This window comes from Python bivittatus, unplaced genomic scaffold, assembly GCF_059951505.1.
Source record: "Python bivittatus isolate LINGU-HERP-01145 unplaced genomic scaffold, Pbiv_v1 ctg000020_np1212, whole genome shotgun sequence".
NCBI classification, from domain to species: Eukaryota; Metazoa; Chordata; class Lepidosauria; order Squamata; family Pythonidae; genus Python; species Python bivittatus.
In genome coordinates, this window is record NW_028277030.1 from 98,673,560 (window position 1) to 98,693,314 (window position 19,755).

Below are 19,755 nucleotides of genomic sequence, written 5' to 3' on the forward strand. Positions count from 1 at the left end.
AAACAATTAAGTGCAACACAAAGTTCATAATTTAAAAAAAACAAAAATGGTGGTGGCCCAGGAAGAATGGATTGGAGTCATAGCAGAATGTACACATTAAATACTTTAAATTATTTCAATATCCTGAAACAGTTTAATAGAAAAAAACATGTAAAGGTTAGGGTTATTAAAGGGAGTGTTAATAAATTTGCAAATATTGTAATGCCATTATTATTTCCACATTGTCAAGTTGTCAGGTTTATATTGGGTAGAGTTCAGGTCTCAGATCTGAAAAACTTTGCTCAGCTGGAGATGGTAGCAAAAAATAGAAATCTTCACGATTAAGTTAATTACTTTCAGAAAAGTTTAATAAGTAAGCATACAAGTTTAATAAATTATGATTATGATTATTGCCAAGAGTATGATAGAGATACCTAAAATAACACTGTGGGTACAAGAATACTAAAACAGAATTATTCAATGATATTAACTGATAGTGAGTTGAACTGAATCTGCTCATTGGTGACAACATCATGAGAAGGCCTGTTAAGAGTCTCCCTTCTCTTCTTTCTGAAGTGACAGGGACATAGATAAACTGAGGGGTCTTTCTGTGGCAGCCACTACACTTTGGAACTCCTTACCCCCAGAAGTCCATAAAGTTCCCTCTGTCATGGTTTTTAGAAGTTTAAAAGCAAATTAATTTCCCTGAGTGTCCATCTTGAAGGAGGGTTGATTTATTTCTGATCATTTATTGTTAGCATTCTTTTTATAATTTTGATTTATTTTATTGTTGCATTTATAGTTTTAACTTGTTGTAACCTACCCAAACCCTTTTAAGTAGGGTGGCCTATAAAAAAGGTTTGAAAAAAAGAAAAAGAATTCTGGACTGAGAAAGAAACTGTTGTTTCACAAAAGCATCCCTAACTTAAGCCATTCATTACTTCAAGAGGTGGCAGTTACTTCTAATGGAGATGGCTTTTCCCAATGGACTCGACAGCTTCATCCATCCATCCATCCTGGGTTCATCTGTTATGGCCTGGTTTCCAGGTGATCCCATGGTCTTCTGTTTTGGAGCTCTGTAGTAGAAACACTGGTTAAATAGAAACCAGTTTTCCCCAATCTCGTGCCTTCTTGATACCAACTCCCAGCCTTTCCAGCCAGCCTGGTTGCTTCTGTAAAGCCTTACCGATAACAATGGCTGCTAGACTCTGATTGTTTTTTCTTTGTTTTTAACTTTTCTCTGTGTTATTTCTTTCCTTCCCTCATTCTTTGCTGTAAGAGGGTGCTGTTCTGCTTCAGCTGAGAAGTCATACAGGTTCTTTCTTGCATTATACATTGCAGTGTGCTATATTTGCCATCCTTGGGCTTGACTAAGAAAATAGTCATGTTCACAAGTTGTATTAATTTCAGAATTATAATTTCAAAGAAATGGAAAAAATGGACATCAACTTGATAAAGACATATCAAATTAAGAAATGGGGTGTTTCATGCATGTTGGGCTGTGTGAGAATCTTTGGGCTGCAAGTAAAGCTAATCAATATTTAGTCATTTTTAATAGACTGTCAGAATTCTCACGTCCTTCAGAATCTATGAAAGAGTATGCCACAGATTGCTGGTATGATAACATTGGAAATGTAAGCCACTCTGCATGTTGAAAACAATCCAGAAAGATTTGGATATAAGCATTCCTCACCATGGCCCAGTTCAGTCCAAATATATAAGTATGGCGGAAAAGAAATCCACTCCTAGCATTCATTAGTACTTCCTTACGGAAACCTTCCTGGTTAAAGGAGAATCCAACTTCTAAGAAGGAAGGCTGTTGAGCTATTTTAGCAAGCAGTCTTTGACTGAAATATGCAAATATTGATTTCATGCCCTGAAAATAGCTTTGCAACCTGCAACTGATGTCCAGTAGGATAGAAGTGAAACCCCAGGCCTGGGATGAGGTTGCAAACTTTTTCACCTTGGATTTCATCAACTCAGTCCCCTACTCCCAGTAGCAAGCAGGGCACATTTTCAAGAGGAAGTGTTATTTCAACTCAGGCTGCCAGATAGAGGAGGAGGGAAAGATTTATCCAAAGTCTGATTTGCAAAGGAGATCAAGGTGGACATTATCATTTCTAATCCTTGATATAGAAATATAACGAACCCTAGACCACATTAGGTGAAAAGCTTATCTAAGGCAATGTTCTATTCCCACCATTCCCAATTAATGAGAAGCCTAAGACTGGACAGGGTCTCAGTAGCACTTCCCTGTTTCATTTTGGTTTGACTTTTTCAAGCAAAAGGTAACACTGAGAGAGAATATGGCTAGTTGCCCTTATTCCCAAATTCAGCTAGAGATGAACTCTGTGTGTATATAAGGGTATCCATATAAAAGATCACTGTGTTCCACTTTTCCCTATGTTAAATGATTTTGCTTGATTGATATATTTCTAAAGACTTGCAAAATCTTTTTATTTTTTATTACTTTTAAAATAACAGAAAAGGGAACAAAGCACAAAAATACATTGTCAAATAAAAATACATAGGTGCTTAAAAAGAAATAAGTGAAAAGAATACAGCAGAATATATATATATATATATATATATATATATATATATATATATAAAATGTTAACAACAATAAACAATTACAATACTATATATAGTTTTCTAACACAAACATTATGCAAGTATATATATATTTATTTCTAATACATTTATATAACTATCATGCCTTTTTCCCAACCTACTGTATTTTGCATAAATGAGTCCCATATTTCATTGTACTTATCCATACAAAATCTATGTCTATAGGCAATCCACTCATAGGTGGCAAGTGTCTTTGATCCATTGGTCTTTGATCCATTGAGTGAATGGGGCTGTACATTTATCTTTCCAATGCTGCAATATCAGTCTTTTAGCCATAGTAAGGGCATGGAGAATCCATTTAGATTGTCCAGTTGTCAGATTCCATGTACTAGGTATGTAATTCAAAAGAATATTATCATCTGAGAATTTTAGTTCTTGTCACAAAATCACATTTATATGGTCCACTACTTTCTAAGTATACAACATTGTAAAAACATGTGTTTTAAAGAAGCACTACATCTCCAACAAGATGCTGTCTTAGACAGACCTTTTCTATACAAACGTAATAGAGTCCAATAAATTCTAAATATTTTTGTTGTATAAGTCACAGTTTAAGGTCCACTGACACTCTTGCTATAGAAGTTAAGACACTCTCCCACTGTCTAGGCAATATAGGAACCTCTAATTCTTTATTCCACTTATCTCTTATCATCTGCATATCAAATTGATTTATTGATAGCAAATATCTGTAGAAAGTAGTAGGTTTTTTAGTTTTAAAGGATTTAACAAGGAACTTGCAAAATCTGTTTAATCAGAGATGGTACTGGAACATCTGTGAGTATCACTTTAATCTTATAGATCGAACAGTTTAACTTAGAAGGAGATTGTAAATAAAAAACAGTTTCAGCTGGAACCAAAGATTCTCAAAGTATATAGTGGTCAGTCATATTGGCGTAAAACATCTAGGAAGTCATCTGAAGAAGCATTCATATATCTAAAACATACTGACTACTTGATTTTGTCTATAAGTTGAAACAAGGTCATTCCAAAATTTTATTGTTTCTTCATGCACCACTTGAAATATGTGTTCTTAATCAGATATTGAAAAGTTCTCCATGCAACACACTTTTCCCCTTCCCAGTAACCTTTTTTATGGCCTTGTGAGACTGTTCAAGGGTTTCAGTTCAAACAAATGAGTCCTGAATTAATTTTGCGTTTGGAATCCATTCATTTTCATTTCTCTGTTTTCACTTCTGAAGAGAATGGAGCTCATTCATTTCATTTTTCATTTGTTTTACAAATAAATGAACACCCCCATTTTTTAAATGAAATGGGCCATCCAACGGATCCTTTAAAAAAAAAAATGCATATGCAGCACTTGTGCTAACGGTCTCCTTAAACTCAGAGACCTCAGAAAATGACATAAAATTAAGATTATCTGCACAAAATGGAGTCCCTAGGAATCAGTGTGGTGGAAGTGTAGCATTAAGGTCTATCTGAGCAATAATTTTATTTATATGGTGTTAGATTAAAATCCCACCCTTCCTCTTAAGAGTTCATAGCACTCCCTCCTCCTACTTTTTCCCTGTTAAGACATGCTGGGCTGAGAGAAAGCCTGGCCCAAAACAACCCAATTTTGTTTCCATGTCTGAGGACAGACAGACCTATACTTGTTCCCCCAATCCACTCCAACATCTAGGCCAGTGTTTCTCAACCTTAGCAACTTTAAGATGTGTGGACTCCAACACTCATAATGCTGGCTGGAGAATTCTGGGAGTTGAAGTCCACACATCTTAAAGTTGCCAAAGTTGAGAAACATTGATCTAGGCTGTCTCTTATGATATCCATAGGATCTGGGGCTTGTTTTTCTCTAGAGCAAATCCATATATGCTATGGCTATATCAAAACTGTGATGACTGGACAATATCTACATTTATTGCTGACTGGAAACCCCTTATAGACTTTTTGTGTGAAACAGAAAAAAATGAACTTATAATTTATGGTTTAGATTATTAGACAGGAATGTTTATAGAAAGAAGAGAATTATTTTGTAACTATAGAGTAAGAGGTAAATTTATAATTGTGGTTATAATTGCTATAAAGAAGATCGGAAGCTACTTCTTTGTATCTTTTTTCTTTCTTTTCTATTTTTCTTTTACTTTTTCTTTCCTTTCTTGCACTTTTAGCTTTGATTTCTTTCTCTTTTTCTTTTTCTTACTTTATATTAGTTTGTATTAGTTTTTATCTTCCTTTAAAAAAATATTTAATAAAAACCATATGTATGTATGTAAATAAAAGAACTGTGACGACTGCTGGATTTTGCTGGGGGTTGCACAGCAAGTATGATTCAATCTGTTCTACTTGTTTGGGTTCGCTGGCTTTGATGAACGGCTAATTGGGATAGCACGTAAGCAGAGAAATGAATCATGTGGCCTTCTGTCTTAGAACTGTTTGTTAATGACTATCGGTGATTACCCTATATCTATGCATTCTCCCTTGTGACCTGTTTAAATAGGTGTTTAATGAAGAGTCCCCTATGTTTATGGAATCTTAAACAGGGGGAGTTAATGGGATCTTGAATAGGGAAACTCAAATGTCCTGCTGAGATACTGGGCTGTAAAATAACAAGTATCAACTGTTTTGCAAGGAAAGCCCAAATGCATATCAGGAAATAGAAATGTTTCCGAGATTTTAAACTCCCCAGCTTTTATTTTTCTTGCTTGGACTATATGCAATTAACAGTTAAAGATACTGGAAGAGATCTTCTGACCAAGAAAGCATGAATAAGATCCATTTTGATTTATCTCTCTTTTTCTGTAGCATTGTAAGAAAATGTTTTTCTTGGGTTCTTGCTTAACATGTTACATTGTAAAATGCTACCATTGAGAAAGTCCTGGCAATTGGCATTGTCCATCTTGCTGCATGTTAACGAGTCTTATAATTATCCTGTTTATTGTATTTAATGATTGATTAAATGTTTCTGCGGTCCATAAACTCTGGCATTGAGAGATTATTATTTTTTAGATGTTTAAAGGTACTAGCTCTGTGATGAAATAACATGCAGTTCTGCATGTGTCATTTCAGAAGTCCATATGGATTGAGTGCCTAACTGACCTTGGGAACCCAGAGGAGGCAGCAAGACATTTAAGGGAGGAAACAGGGCTGTTGCAGAAAAAAGAGAAGAATCTCAGAAGCTTGAGAAAGAGACTCAGAGTAACCCTGCCTTAATTACACTAGGTATAAGTTGTGTGGGAGAGTAACTGGTAGGCTTTCAAGTGTCTATTTGCAGTGCCCTACTAGCAATAAAGCAGTCCTTGTTTCCTGAACTTAGCAACCTCAGAGGTTTTTATTATGTCCCATTGAGTTAAATGGCACTTATTCCAGAAAACTAAATACAAAGTCACACCATGGTTCATAACTTTCTTTTTAAAAAAGATTTTGAAATCCTGAATTTGTGTGAAACAGAATTATTGTCAATAGCCAATAATCCAGTAGAACAGGATCCAGCAACTCAAGCCCTAACAGACTCTGGAGACACAGCTTTATTCCTGCCCCTACCCCGGTCAGGTGCACACAGAGAAATAGTTTCTGCATCAAGGAGCCTTTTGCATTGAGATAGGTTCTCCCCACAGTTAACCTAGATTTTCTCTAACTTATTTGACCTTTTAATCTGATTTACCAGATCAAGTGGGCTCGAAATTCAGTAGTATTTCTGTTTGCATGTACCAAATAATTAAAATATTTAAATTAATAAGCTGCTACGGCTTCTAAGCTTCTTATGCAAAACAGTAGTGGGTTGGGGGTGGAGAGAAATGAGATTACTATATAATGTTGGATACACTGACTTCACCAGAAGGGCTGAAGCTGGCAAGACAGGAAGAAAAGAGGCTCCGACCAGGCCATTATGCCAATGCCCTGCAGGTGCCTTCTGCATTTCATCTGGGAAAAGTACAGCAAAGCATCCATTAACATGAAAGGATGGGAGAAAGAGATCTAAGATTTAAACCCTGTGGGCTTGATAGACTGACAAACGGATAGTGATAGAGGTAGATGTGACTTATTTAAGTTTGCAGTAAAGCTTTTGTCTAATCATGCTGAGTCCTTGGTAGGTTCTGCTGTTTAGTTACTGAGTGCAGGTGGTCAATATCTAAGACTTGTGAAGTAAACCTTCTCTGCAATAAGTCTTAACACTGAGAAAATAAAGGTAGGCAGATAGAGAACTCCTTTTTGCTAAAGATAGATAGATGATAGATAGATTGACAGATTGGTTTATATTTTTGTATGAATTATTCATATCTTATGTATCCAAAATACTCTAAAATATAAATACACATACATACATGTGTGTGTGTAGCTTGGATTCAAAGATGCTCGTCTATGAACATGAAAAAAAGTATACAAGGTTACAGGTCTCACTGACCCCTTTCCCATCGTATTACTTATCCCTTGTTTATAGTAGCCTCAGAAAAAGTAAAAATAGAGGCTTTCATTAGGTGGTTTTAATAGGGCACAAAAGATTGGTTTGTGTGTGCATTTATTTATTTGTTTACTGTATGTATGATACACAGAAAACCTATGTGTATATTAACGATCCAGTGCATTAATGTCTGTGTGTTTATGACATTTTATATAAAATGTCAGAAACTGTCAAATAATTTGCAAATTATTTCAGTTCTGCTGAATATATGTGAGGCTTCAAATGCTATATATAATGCTTCTATTTTTCCCCTACTATTTAATGAATATCTAAATGGGCTTTTTGTTTTTGTTTTACATAGCCAATTTAGCCATAGTCTTTTTTTCCTTTCCATGCAATACTGGCTGTCCAATAGCTTATCCAGTAACTTAGCTGTTGCTTGCTTCATTTTTGAGGGCATCCTAGGAATGCCAAAGGATAAAATCAGGATACATTTAGGCTTACTGAATACTCCAAGGTTTGCAGAAATACAAACAAAACAGGTTAATGTGTTGCGGGGGGGGGGGACGGGACTGCTGTGTTGGGTTTTAGTACCTGTTTTAGTCCAGGCTGTTTTATATTGTCTATGTTTTTAATTGTTTTAACTTTATATTAGATTTTGTAAGCTGCCCAGAATCTGTTGGAGTGCGTGGCCCTAATTAATTCAATGAAATAAATAAATAACTTCAGGAAAGATGCCATAAGGGGAAAGGCCCATGGACAGCCCAGCATAGATTGGCAGGCTTAGCGGTAGAAAAATCTAGTGAATCGAGAAACCATGGAATATATAGCCCAGCTCTAAAACTTTTGGTTGTAGGAATTTCTTGGTGCCAACTGAAATAGTAGTAGTTCATTCACTTATTTCTTTTTGATCTTTGATTAGTGATGCATATTCATCCAATGAAAATTGTGCTTTTTATTTTCCAAATTACTGGCAGATACTACTAGGTCATCATTTTTAAGTAATTGTCACGTAAAGTTTTACCTGTCTTTGTAATCACTGTAAGCAATTTCATTGTAAGGGGTTGAAATAAAAATGCATAACCCAGACAATGATAAAGCAGCCAAGATAAAAATTATATTTAATGATGGTCCTCTTATTTTTTTTTTCTTTATCTCTGTGTTTGTATTTCAGCCATAAAAGCAATTGGCTTGCTCAGCCCTGAAGACTACACCAAAAATAGTTCATGAACTTGGGGACTGAGGTGAATTTGCATTATTCGATGGCATGCCAATGACAGAACCTAAATAGAATAATCTTAAAAAGTTTTGTTGCTTAGAATCTAACATATTACTCATGCTGTGTAACATTCCTGCTGGGATATTTCTGGCCTGAATCAATAAAGTGTTTGTTACTTTATAAATAATAAATGTTAAGAAAAAAATTGATTTCCCCATGTTTAAAAGTTGGCTTTATTTTCCCTATCACATCTTTGACATTTATTTCTATGAGATGGCCAGCTAGAATACTGTTTTCTTATACATATACAAGTTGAGCAAATGCATTTCAGAGAGTTACATGGCTGCAGTTTGTACATTGTCTTCTCTGGTTCGCTGAATTCCATAGGAATTCAAATGACAATATAGTCTCAATAATTTTGGAGCATTCTGCTTCTCCTATTTTTGACTGATTATGTGCCATCAAGTTGATGTTAACTCTTAGGGACCACATAAATAGACCTTCCGGGTAATCTGTCCCCATCTTAGCCCTTCAGTTCTTCCAGTGATGTACCCATCACCACTGTAATCAAGTCCATCCACCTTATTGCTGGTGATCCTCTTTCCTTCCACCTTTCCCAGCATTTCTTAATGGAGCTGGGTCTTCATGCAATATGTCCTAAAATGTGATCATTTGAGCCTGGTCATTTGTGCCTCGAGTGAGAGCTCCAGGTCCTGAAATTCTCCCCCTTTGCAATTATTAATAACATAGGAGACCATTCTAATTATTTCTTTTTTAAGTTCAGATTTGGGGTCATTAACAGTTTTATAGTTTTAAATGTGCTAACAATGTCGTGCTTCCCAAATCTGGTTGCTGGGGATAATGGGAGTTGTAGTCTATATCTAGAGGATGCCAGGGAATGAGGCATTGAGAAATTAACTCCTCCAAAGCTAATGGAAAATCAGATGCCCAGATATCATTAGTGATGGATGACCAAAGCCATTACCGAGAGGAAAATCTGATAAAATAATGCTCAACAGGTTACAAAATGTTGGAAGTGACTGAACTTTTTTTTTAAAGGTAGATCTATCAAGGGTTCCTACCCTTCCCACTCACTAACCCATTTACAGAGTACAACAAATATTCCAACTCATCTTAAAGCTGAGATTTTCCTCTGAACGATTTTCTCCCCCTCCCTGCTGATTCTTTTTATAAATGATCTTTTAGGCTCCGCACTAAGTACTCCTGAATATATTCCAGTTCAAAGTTATAGAATGCCAAATGTTACTAATGGGGCACTGCTTAGAGAAGATACAGGCTATGTGGGTAAGGTAAAGGACTGAGGAATTGATGAGAATTCTATAGTCCAGTATTTCAACTTAAGCAAGCCTAAGATGTGTGGACTTCAATTCCCAGAATTCCCCAGCCAGCATGGCTGGCTGGGGAATTCTGGGAGTTGAAGTCCACACATCTTAGAGTTGCTATGGTTGAGAAACACTGCTGTAGTCACTTTGGTAGCCCATCTCATTAAAGAACAGGCAGAACTCCAAGGGGATGGCAGGAAGCAGGTGGCCAAGAAAGGCTTGATTTCTTTTACTTTAAAAAATGCAAATGCACAGGAACTAAAGAACAATTGTTTGAACTTCTGCACATTGTAGACAGAAAAAATGGACTGAAAAACCAAACCAAACTTGGCTATCATTGGAGCTTTCAACTGCAGCACTATTGATTATTCTCTCCCACCCCCACTCCCAAAAAAGCTTTCCTAGCACCTCCAACTTCCCCTGGAGTTACAAGGCATGGCCTGTGTGTTCATATTCTAAACACAGTTGATATTGTACTGCTGGCCATCTGCCTTTGGAGCTGCAGTTGCATTCTGGAAAACTGCCACCTGCTTAGTGCCATACATGTGAAAGGAGCTCCAGTGTTGACCCTGCTCTTGTCTCCTGGATCACAAGCAGCAGCATCCAAAATCTTTGGCATTTTCCTCCAAGCAAAGTGCATCTTCGCTGGATTCTTTCCCTTTTTGGGCCCAGGTGGTTCCTTAGAGATCCCATTTTTTAGTTCATCAGTTAACCGATATCTGTTTAAGCAAGACAAGCAAAGAGAAGAGAAGGTTCTGTTTCTGGAAGATTTGTTTAAATGACTCCTCTTTTGATCAGTGTCTCCAGTGATCAGACAGTATCACTGGAAGTCCTTATGACTAATCAGAAAGTTGTGTCAGCTACAGTTAGCTGGGGCTGAGTCATCTTAATTATATGCCACAGGCACTGTTAATATATAGCTAAACAAAGAGGACTCTTCCACCTTGGGCAACTTGTCCTATAACCCACTTGTCTTGATAGTTAAGAAGTATGATTAACATTTCTTCTAATTCTGTCTCCCTGTGGCTTACATAATCTGTGCTTCATTAGCTTTCTCAGCAATCTATGGTTGTTTTATATTACCTTCTTTATGTGTGACAGATTATTAAAGGACCCAACACAACATCCAACTCAACTGTAATTTAAACTTACTTCTTTGTAATTTCAGAAGAAAGTGCTTCCCTCTTATTTTCAGTAGAAAGGCCAAGCAACTGTTTCCTTTTTGTTTGGAAATGTAAATAGCCATTTTGAAATCCACCCCAATAATTTTCGTGGCATTTTTAGCCATTTTCTTTAAACAGAATTGTATTCCATGATAGGCTATGGGGTACTAGAATCCAAGCATGATTCCCAGTACTTTGAACTCTTCCATAACTTTCTGAAGTTCTAATGGGCAATTTGTTCTAAGCAAGAACATGCATCTCATTAACATATCTGAAGTTATCTAAAAGTTATCCCAATTATTCTCCCACATTCTTCCTAGGAGAGAAGGATGTAAGGGAATGTTATTCCAAGGGGTCATGTGGATTAGTTGTGGTGTTTCAGGAGCTTGGATCTACAGTAATAATTTTGCCATTTCTTTAGCATCCAATATAAGAGCCATGCTGGATGAAATCAAAGTACTGCATGGTGGTGATGACTGCTTTCCTCCCAGGGTGGTCAATCAGAAGTTTATGTGGAGCCCATTAGTGCAACAGCATCTTCCAAAATACATTCCTAACAATATCGCCTATGATATTGGAGATAATATATAGCTAGTGTGATTAATACTGTAATTTTATCTTCCATGCATTTCTCTAATTCCTTTTGAAAGACATGCAAGTTGGGGGCCATCACTATATCATCTGGTAGTGAATGATTTGGGGTTTTGTTTTGTTCTCTCATAAATCTGTCCTATTAGTTTCATGGATGACTCCACTTTCCCATGTTACAGGAGAGAGAAATGCTTCTCTCAAAACATTTTTTCCATGCCATGCATAATTTTATATACCAGTAGAAAAGAATATATATAGCTTAGGGTTGAACTGTGAAGTTCTTGGTGGTCTTTGAGCATGGTTGTTTGCTTGCAGATGTTTCATTACTCAACTAGGTAACATCATCTGTGCATCTACAAGCAAACAACCAAGCTCAGAGAGCACCAAGAACTTCAAAATTGTATACAGGTAGTTCCCAGTTTAAGAAAGAGTTCCATTCTGAAGGTCTGACCTTAAGTCAAATTTGTATGTAAGCCAGAACAATATTATTGTATAATGTATAAGTAGTATTGTGTAATGAACTCAAACCATTGTATATTTAACTCGAATTTTGCTACAGTAGGCTCTGTTCTTAACTATGGGTCATCCTTCAACCTGATGTTTTTAACCCAGGGACTACCTGTATACCGCTACTGTGTCTCTTCCCTATGTACCCTTTTTTCTCAGGTTAAAAAAGAAAAGTGTTTATGAATTTCCTTTATGGGGGAGTTGCTTCAGAATAATGTTAATTTGGTGAATCCTTTTGTGCATTTTGAAGCTTTCCTTTTTGACATGTTCTGTGATTAGAATTTAAACATTATTTCAGGTTGACTTATATTATAGACACAAATAAAAGTTCTGTTGTACTGATGGCTTTCATTTTCATTTTTAATCCCAAAAACAGAATTCAGTTTCGTTTGGGGTTTTTTGCATCCTTTGTTCTTTATCAACATTTTAGACCAGCTATCCACTAATACTGTTTTTGAATCATGTGTTGAGACGTGTCCCCCTATTCCTATCCCATTGTATGTTGTATCTATGGAATCTTTTTTCTTTTTATGTCAGGTTAACATGACTTTTTCTCCCTGAGTTTGTGGTGGTGGTTTGTCTCTTCATAGAACAGCTCATTAACAGCTCATTAACAAGGAAATATCCTTAGCCCAGCCTTTTATTTTAATTTAGTGTTTCTGGCTGATATCTGTGCATCTCTTCAGTATGTGCAATATTGTAATCAGTAAGGTTATCAGAATAAATAGAATATAGTTGTTTTCTGCATGGGATATATTATTTCTCTTAATTCACTACAAATGTGGCTGTTGTTGCTGCGACAGTTGTATACTCGTGACTCATAGTCTGTTTATTACTCACTGGATGATTTGGATCTGTCCTGAATAATTTGTTAGTAATCATCTTCAGAATATGGGCTTGAATTGAAAAATAAATAAATTGCATGCCAGAGTAAGAGCTTTTTTGAGCTATTTGTCTTCATTTTCTCTATGACAGTATTTAAAAATGTCTTAATAAAGATATGCTGCCTCTCTGAAGTCCTAAAAGCAATCAAGCAGTAAAAGGAACTAATTTTATTCAGCATGATCTCTCCTGGCTATTATATAGCTCCTGATAGTTCAGTGGTCAAGTACATGCTTTGCATAGAGATGGCCTGAAATTCAGTTTCTGTTCTAGGAGAGCAAATGGACTTACGTAGAAGTTATGCCATTTCTTCCCAGATGAGTTTAGTTCAGGCAGCATAGGAAGCCCAGGTGGGGTTCTGCATCCCCACTCTCTTCAGCTGTTGTCCCCCCTCCCCCCCTCCCGGTATATTTGTGCGTGCAAAGCTTTGGAGCAGTTTTACATGCACAAGGTTGTATGTGAGCAATTGTCTCTATATGGTTGTCTTTTTGAGTTCCAAATTACATGAAGGCTCTTATTTGCATTCAAGAATATTCTGTTGCTACATGTAGGACATACTGTATAGCTTCTCATAGAAGAGAATATATGTAGCTCAGGGTTGAACTGTGGAGTCCTTGGTGTCCTTGAGCTCAGAGAACACGAAGGATTCCATATAGCTTCTCCTAATTCAGCACTGTGGAGAACTTCTAGTTACACAAGTACCACACAGTCTCAAAACCCCCAAAATCTTCGTTCTAATCTCTTCAGTGATATCCCCATCAATCCTTCTACAGCCCTTAGAGACACCCCCACCCCTAAAAAACCCCCACAAATAACAAGACACATAAAAAGTGTGTTCCTGCCTACAAAAAGATTCCCCATCCCTGTCCCATTTTACTTGATGGTCAGAGAACAATGTAAATAAACTAAATAGAAGCCTGTTCTTTTGATGCCTTTAGACATGACTACACTGCAAGGCAAATGCATTTACTTTTTCAAGGATTGTTAGTTTGTGGCCTAAGCTCCCTCTTGGAATTGACTTGTTTGCTACCTTAGCTCAATACCGTGTCTTATATCCAGTTAATCTAACTGGGATAATTCCAGGAAAACTGCACTCTTTGGTATACATTTTGTTTCCCATTTCTACATCCCAACCAAAAGGATATCCATTTTCTAAGGATTCCTCTTTGTTTCATCTCTGCTAAAGATTAATGACACATTGCTGCTTATAGTCATTGATAAGCCTGGTTTTAGGTATTCTGGTTATCTAAGTGGTCCTTTACTGTAGAAGCAGCTGAATACTGGATTTCTGGCACACAGTTATATGGAAATCACCAATGACAAACAACTTATTTGTATAACTTTAAATGAAGCTGTAGGTTTCTATACATGGATCCAGAACTCTATGTAAAGTGGGCAACATAATTAATGGCTTCTAAATAATTATTGACAATAAGTCTCTGGTTCTGAAATTAGACTGATGCTTATGTGTGAATTACCTTTTATTTTTTCATGAGAAACTTTGGTTGGAAAAAGCCCCATTTCTGCTGGGCTTCTAAAGAACTTCTTGGAAAACATCTTGATTCATAACTTACGAACTTAACTGGTGCAGTTAAGGTGTCGGTGTAGGTCCAGTAAGTTCCAGTTCAGTCATGGAGCTCACTGGGTGACTTTGATCTAGTCACTGTCTCAAAGCCCAAATTGCCTTGCAGAGTAGTGCTGTTGTGGAGGATAAAGCAGGATATTGCTTTAATAACAAACAAACATGATAGGCAATGTATATGCACAAATCTATGCTTTCATTGGATAACAGCTAATACAGTATTTCCTGCCTTCATCCAAATACATGCTCCCGGTTTAGTGAATAATTATTTCTGTGCCAGACAAATCTGCCCTTCTACAGTATCCAGTAGGGTTATGGCAGGATTCTCCATTTGATCTATACAAGTACATGGGCAAGAATCAACATCTAAGAAGTGCCTTAAGGCCAAATGTTTAAGCAAGGAATTAAATGGGTAGTATAAATCTAGTGAGTCATTTTTCGTATAAGTTATTCTTGCTAGCTTCCGAGCTCTAAGGGTTAGATCACGCAAAACATACTCTATATCACTTTCACAATAAGACACTGTCATCACAAGGTCTACAGAGGAAATGTTATTCAAAACTGGAAAAGACTATCTTCTGCAGGTAGTAGAATCAATTATGTTTGTTGTCCTTTCCTGTAAATACCCGACATGATATTTGGGCTTAAAAATGACAATCAGTGGAACATGTAAATCTGACCTGATTTGGGCTTTTTGATTTTTATGTTAATATAATGTTATTTTTATCCTACATTGCCAAAACACCAGCTTAGGACAGATTGTGGATGGTTTTGGAAACTGGACGGAACCAATATCGTTCTAGCAGACTTTCACTAGCTTGATGGAATTTGTTTCTCCTCCACTCCTCCCATTCTTTCAACAGTGCATAATTTTAATAAAGCAGCATCTTGTAATTTGCTTTCCTGCGTTTCCAAACTGCCTGCCCAAGCTCTTCTTTTTGCTGGCACAGAGGATAGAATTATAGCTAGTTGCCTGCTGGGCACAGCAGATCCAGCCTACTTTCTTTCCTGTCCTCATCACCATAGTCTTTTCTAGCTAGGTTGTATACATCAGTCTTCCAAATACACTGGATTTCTTTTCTTACCAGGCTGCATTAACAAGCTGCCATATGTAATTATGACATGCCCTTTCCCATATCACCCAAAAAACGTTTCTGCAGAAATTCTTTACTGGTGTTCTGAATAGAAATATACTAAGCAGAAACATTGTTTTTATATTTTCATACTAAGCGTGCCTTTTCTTTTCAAATGTTCAAAGTTGTGAACCCAGCTAATATGTATGATCCTGAAAAATATGAGAGAGTAATAGAGCCAATAGATACATTGCAAAACTGTAGATGCCTTCAGGCAGTTTCAACATTTAGAAATCAGTAGCACACTATTACCTTCTCTAATAAGGAGGAGAAGCTACAGACTATGAAGCCATATGGAAAAGATTATTAGACTCAAGAACCTCTTTTTTATATTCAACCTGCTGTACCTCCTTGCTATACCTGAAATCTACTTCCTCTGACAACTTGCCATAAAATTATTTGTTTGTAATCTATTTAATTCTTTTCAAGACCTCCAATTACCAGAAAAAAAATGTATTTACATACTAAAATCTGTTTACATTTTATATAATTCCATTTTGCAATCATAAAAGAAGCTAATAAAAAATATTTTTAAATGAAATTATCTTAAAATATTGAAACAAGAGAATATTAATAGTAACAGCAGATGTTAAAATCACTTCAGATCTATTTCAGTCCTGTGCACATAACGCAAATCTAAAAGGGCTTCACATATAAAACAGATTTTACTTCTTCTGGAATATTCCATCCAAAAGAGCACCAGCAGAAGAGAAAAAGTGATCTCTCTGAATCTTGACACTCTACTTAAGTTGGTGCAGTCAAGGATTGCATTTGGCTTTTTTTTTTTTTGGTAGCTGTATCACCCTCTTATATTTGGCTTATAATTTACTAAGACGCCCAAATCCTTTCCATGTGTATTGCTTTCCCCCCATTCCAAACTCACGCCTTTGGCCTTTCCCACTCAAATGTAGGCCTTTGCATTTGTCCCTGTTGAGTTTCATCTTGCTGTTTTCTACCCATTGTTAGTTTGTCAAGATCCTCCTGAATCTTGATGCTGTTCTCTCAGATGTTTGCTATCCTCATTATCTTTATGACTTGTACAAATAAGATATCATTGTTTCTAACCCCATAGCCGAGATAAATGGATGGATGGATAGACAGATAATTGTACAATACTGGAATACAGCCTTACCATATACCACTCAACATTTCCAGCTTGATGCAGAGCCACTGATGTAGGTTCATTGAGTCAGGTTGTTCAGCCAGCCTTCTGAAAGAGTCTGCCTTCCCATGAAAGGATGCACCCCTCTCTGTTAATATCCAGGAAGGAAGTGAAAACTATCCTACTTCACCAGGCTTTTGAATCATACTTCATGGGGTTGCTGTTGCTATGTTATTTTACTTGTTGTGTTTATTATATTACTATGTAATGGTAGCATAGTCTAGCTCACATTTTGTCATCTTCTCTAGTAGAATCTTATGGGAGACTTCATTGAATGCATTGCTTAAGTGTTCCCTAACCCTAAACTGATCAGTCTAACCAGAGATCAGGCTGGTTTGGCATGACATATTCCTCATAAATTCATGCTGGCGCCTATCAAGCAATGCATTATTTTCTATAATACTTACAAATCAACTGCTTAATAATCTGTTTCAGAATTTTGCCTGGTATTGATGTCAGTAAGGAACAAGTCATGCATTAAAATGCCTCCTCCTGCATTTAACTTAAATTAACTAATTTCCAGTCTGATAAAATCATAGTTTCCCTACATGTTCAAACTGCTAGGTTCAAACTACAGTTTTTCACAAGCAGTTGGAAAACATCCAACAAGAACAAAGAAAAAGACCCATGATGTTCCTTCAAAACCTCTGAGAATCAGTGCTGGAAAGCAAAATGACCCATCAGCATCTAACTTCCTCTGCAAAACTAAATGATCCTTCAGCTTCTTGGGCAATTTCTTCCACTGAGCAGATGGAAGTTACTGACACACAAATGAAGCATACTCATACACCCCAATAAATGATGGTTTCATGGCAATTCTTTGAGGCATTCTCTGATTTCTAGTTATAAGAATCTAGATTCTTTTGCCCATTCATTGGTGAAGAGCGAAACCCTAGAAGCTTGAACATTTACTCTTGTGTATGCTGGGGTGCTGCTGTAAAAGAGGGCTGTCTGCCAGGTGTGAAATTCCATCCTTTCTGTTTGTTCATAGGGACCTAGCAAGATTAAAGCAACAAGAATAGACCGTAAACAAACTAGGTGACTTGACAGCACCCCAGCAAGACTGCTGGCAGGGGAAGAATAAAAGTTATTTCCTTTGACCTGAATGTCTGTATTTTCTCTTCTTAGAGTGTAGTCAGTCTTAATATAGCTCAGATCCCACATTGGGTAGGTCTGCAGTTTCTATATCCCTGTGCCACCTGGTGTTTCTTGCACAACTTGGTAAATATCCTCACCAACAGTATCAATTAGCTCTGGTTGCTGCTTCCTATTTCCAGTACAGAAGAAATTGCAGATGCTAAGGTGTAGTATCACTGACTGTCCAAATTAGAGCAACCCAACATTTTATCCCTCTCACTTAGACTTTTATCTCATGTCCTCATCATCTCAAGATTGAACTACTGCAGCATGCTCTACTTGGGACTCTCTCTTTAAAGGCCAGTCCAAGGCCAGTCCAGAATGCAGTGATCCATCTGCTGGCAGACAAAAGTTGATTTAGCAGAGCAACACCTCTTTTGCCACTGCTGCATAAATTTCAGTCTATACTATAATTAGAAATGCTGGTTATTGCACACAAAGCCTTCACTGCTTGGGTCCCAAATACCTTTGGGACCATCTACCTATTTGTTTGAGTTGTAAAGGCATGCTGTGAATTTCCACTCCCAAGACGCTAAAGCGGGGGGGGCAGGAACTTGACTTTTCTGTGGCCGCCCCAGACCTCCAGAAGATCCTCCCCGCCCCACTCCTGGAAGGGATGGCCCCTCTCTGTTAATATCCAGGAAGAAAGAGATAATTATCCTCTTTCACCCAGTTCTTGAATCATATTTTATGAAGTTTCTATTGCTATGCTATTTTGCAGGTTGTGTTTGTTTATTATATTTTATTCAGTCTTTAAAAGTAAGTTGTGAGTTGTAGATGATTTCATGGTGCTGTAGCTGTGTACACATCCAGCCAGGTATCCTCTAAATATATATTAAAAAAGAACAGAAAAGAGAAAATGCTCTAGGAAGCTGCATTAATTGCAATGGACTTAGCATGCCTCTGTCAGTCCCAAAATTAATGCTGGGCCTGTTTGATGCTGCCTCTATGACTGGGTAGCCATTTGGCCTGAGACTTAGCCTCAGTTATACCACTGAGCAATCTGCAAATGCATAAAATTGAGTCCCAACATTACTTTCTCTCGCACACTATAAGTCTAGGAACAGCAAACTCTTGGGAGTTAAGAATTTGCTGTTTACTTTTAATTACTTTTTTATTGCTATCCCTGTGGCCAGTGTTTGGTGTTCTTCAGGCTGCTCCATTTTCATGCAGCCTGAAGAACATGCAGAAGAACATCAATTTTCATGCAGTTAAAAGAATAGTCCTGTGAGAAAATAGTAACAATATTGGGTTTTCTTACTACAATTTCTAGTTGGTTTAAATTATTTTTTAAAAAAGTAATATACATGGGGAGATGGCTTTAACAATCCTAAATGATGTCTAGAATCTAATAGGAGATGTGAATGGGGAAAGAACTGAATGAAACCTGTTTGGTAGCAACCACTGCGCTACCAAATGTAATTTGTATATTGGAAAAATTGCTAAAGAAGTCCAAAGCACTCACTTTTGACCAATTCCTCATTTTCAGGATTTGGGGGGGGGGGTTGGTTCTTTTGATAAGGAAAGTCAAATTCCTCCAGAAATTTTTGGATTACTCAAACCCAGAAAAAGAGAAATTTTGCTAACATTAAAATTCAGATCAAGGAATATCACACCCATAATATGTTAAATGTATCAGAATGCAGCTGACCATTTTTTAAAATTCAGAATAAGTATAGGGAGTTCATCTGGACCAGATCACTGAAGCAAACAAAGCTCCTCGCCTCCTTTGGGTGAGGGGGTTTGAATATTAAATTTTAGAATAAATGATTAATTTGGAAAGCTAAAACTTCCCTTCCCAGCATGATTGGTCTCACTCTATATTGGGGTCTCTGGGCTGAATCAAGGAAGAGAGAGACAGTTTCACGCAACATACATACGTACATACATAATCTTGTACAAGGGTTGAATGAAAAGTAATGCCTCCACATCCATAACTTATTTAAACAGGAATAATTTAATAAAGAAGCAGGAAATTAATCACTGAAATGAGCTCTTTTATTACTTCTCTACATAATCACCACCATTTGCTAATTTCTGCTGAATGGACAAGCTTCTTAAAGCCA

At 36.9% G+C, this 19,755-nt stretch overlaps 1 protein-coding gene across 5 annotated transcripts in view; it reads left to right on the forward strand.

Moving 5' to 3' along the window:
• TMEM63B (transmembrane protein 63B) overlaps window positions 1-19,755 on the forward strand; it is an 81,359-nt gene that overhangs the window by 7,132 nt on the left and 54,472 nt on the right. The window contains exons 2-3 of one of the 5 annotated variants that reach the window (XM_088145108.1): window positions 5,638-5,790; window positions 8,145-8,214. The exons of 2 other annotated variants lie outside the window; for them this stretch is intronic. The gene's annotated coding sequence lies outside the window, so the exon portion shown is untranslated. The remainder of the gene's footprint in view (window positions 1-5,637; window positions 5,791-8,144; window positions 8,215-19,755) is intronic. 2 more of the 5 variants (XM_088145109.1, XM_088145113.1) reach the window with 2 other exon arrangements.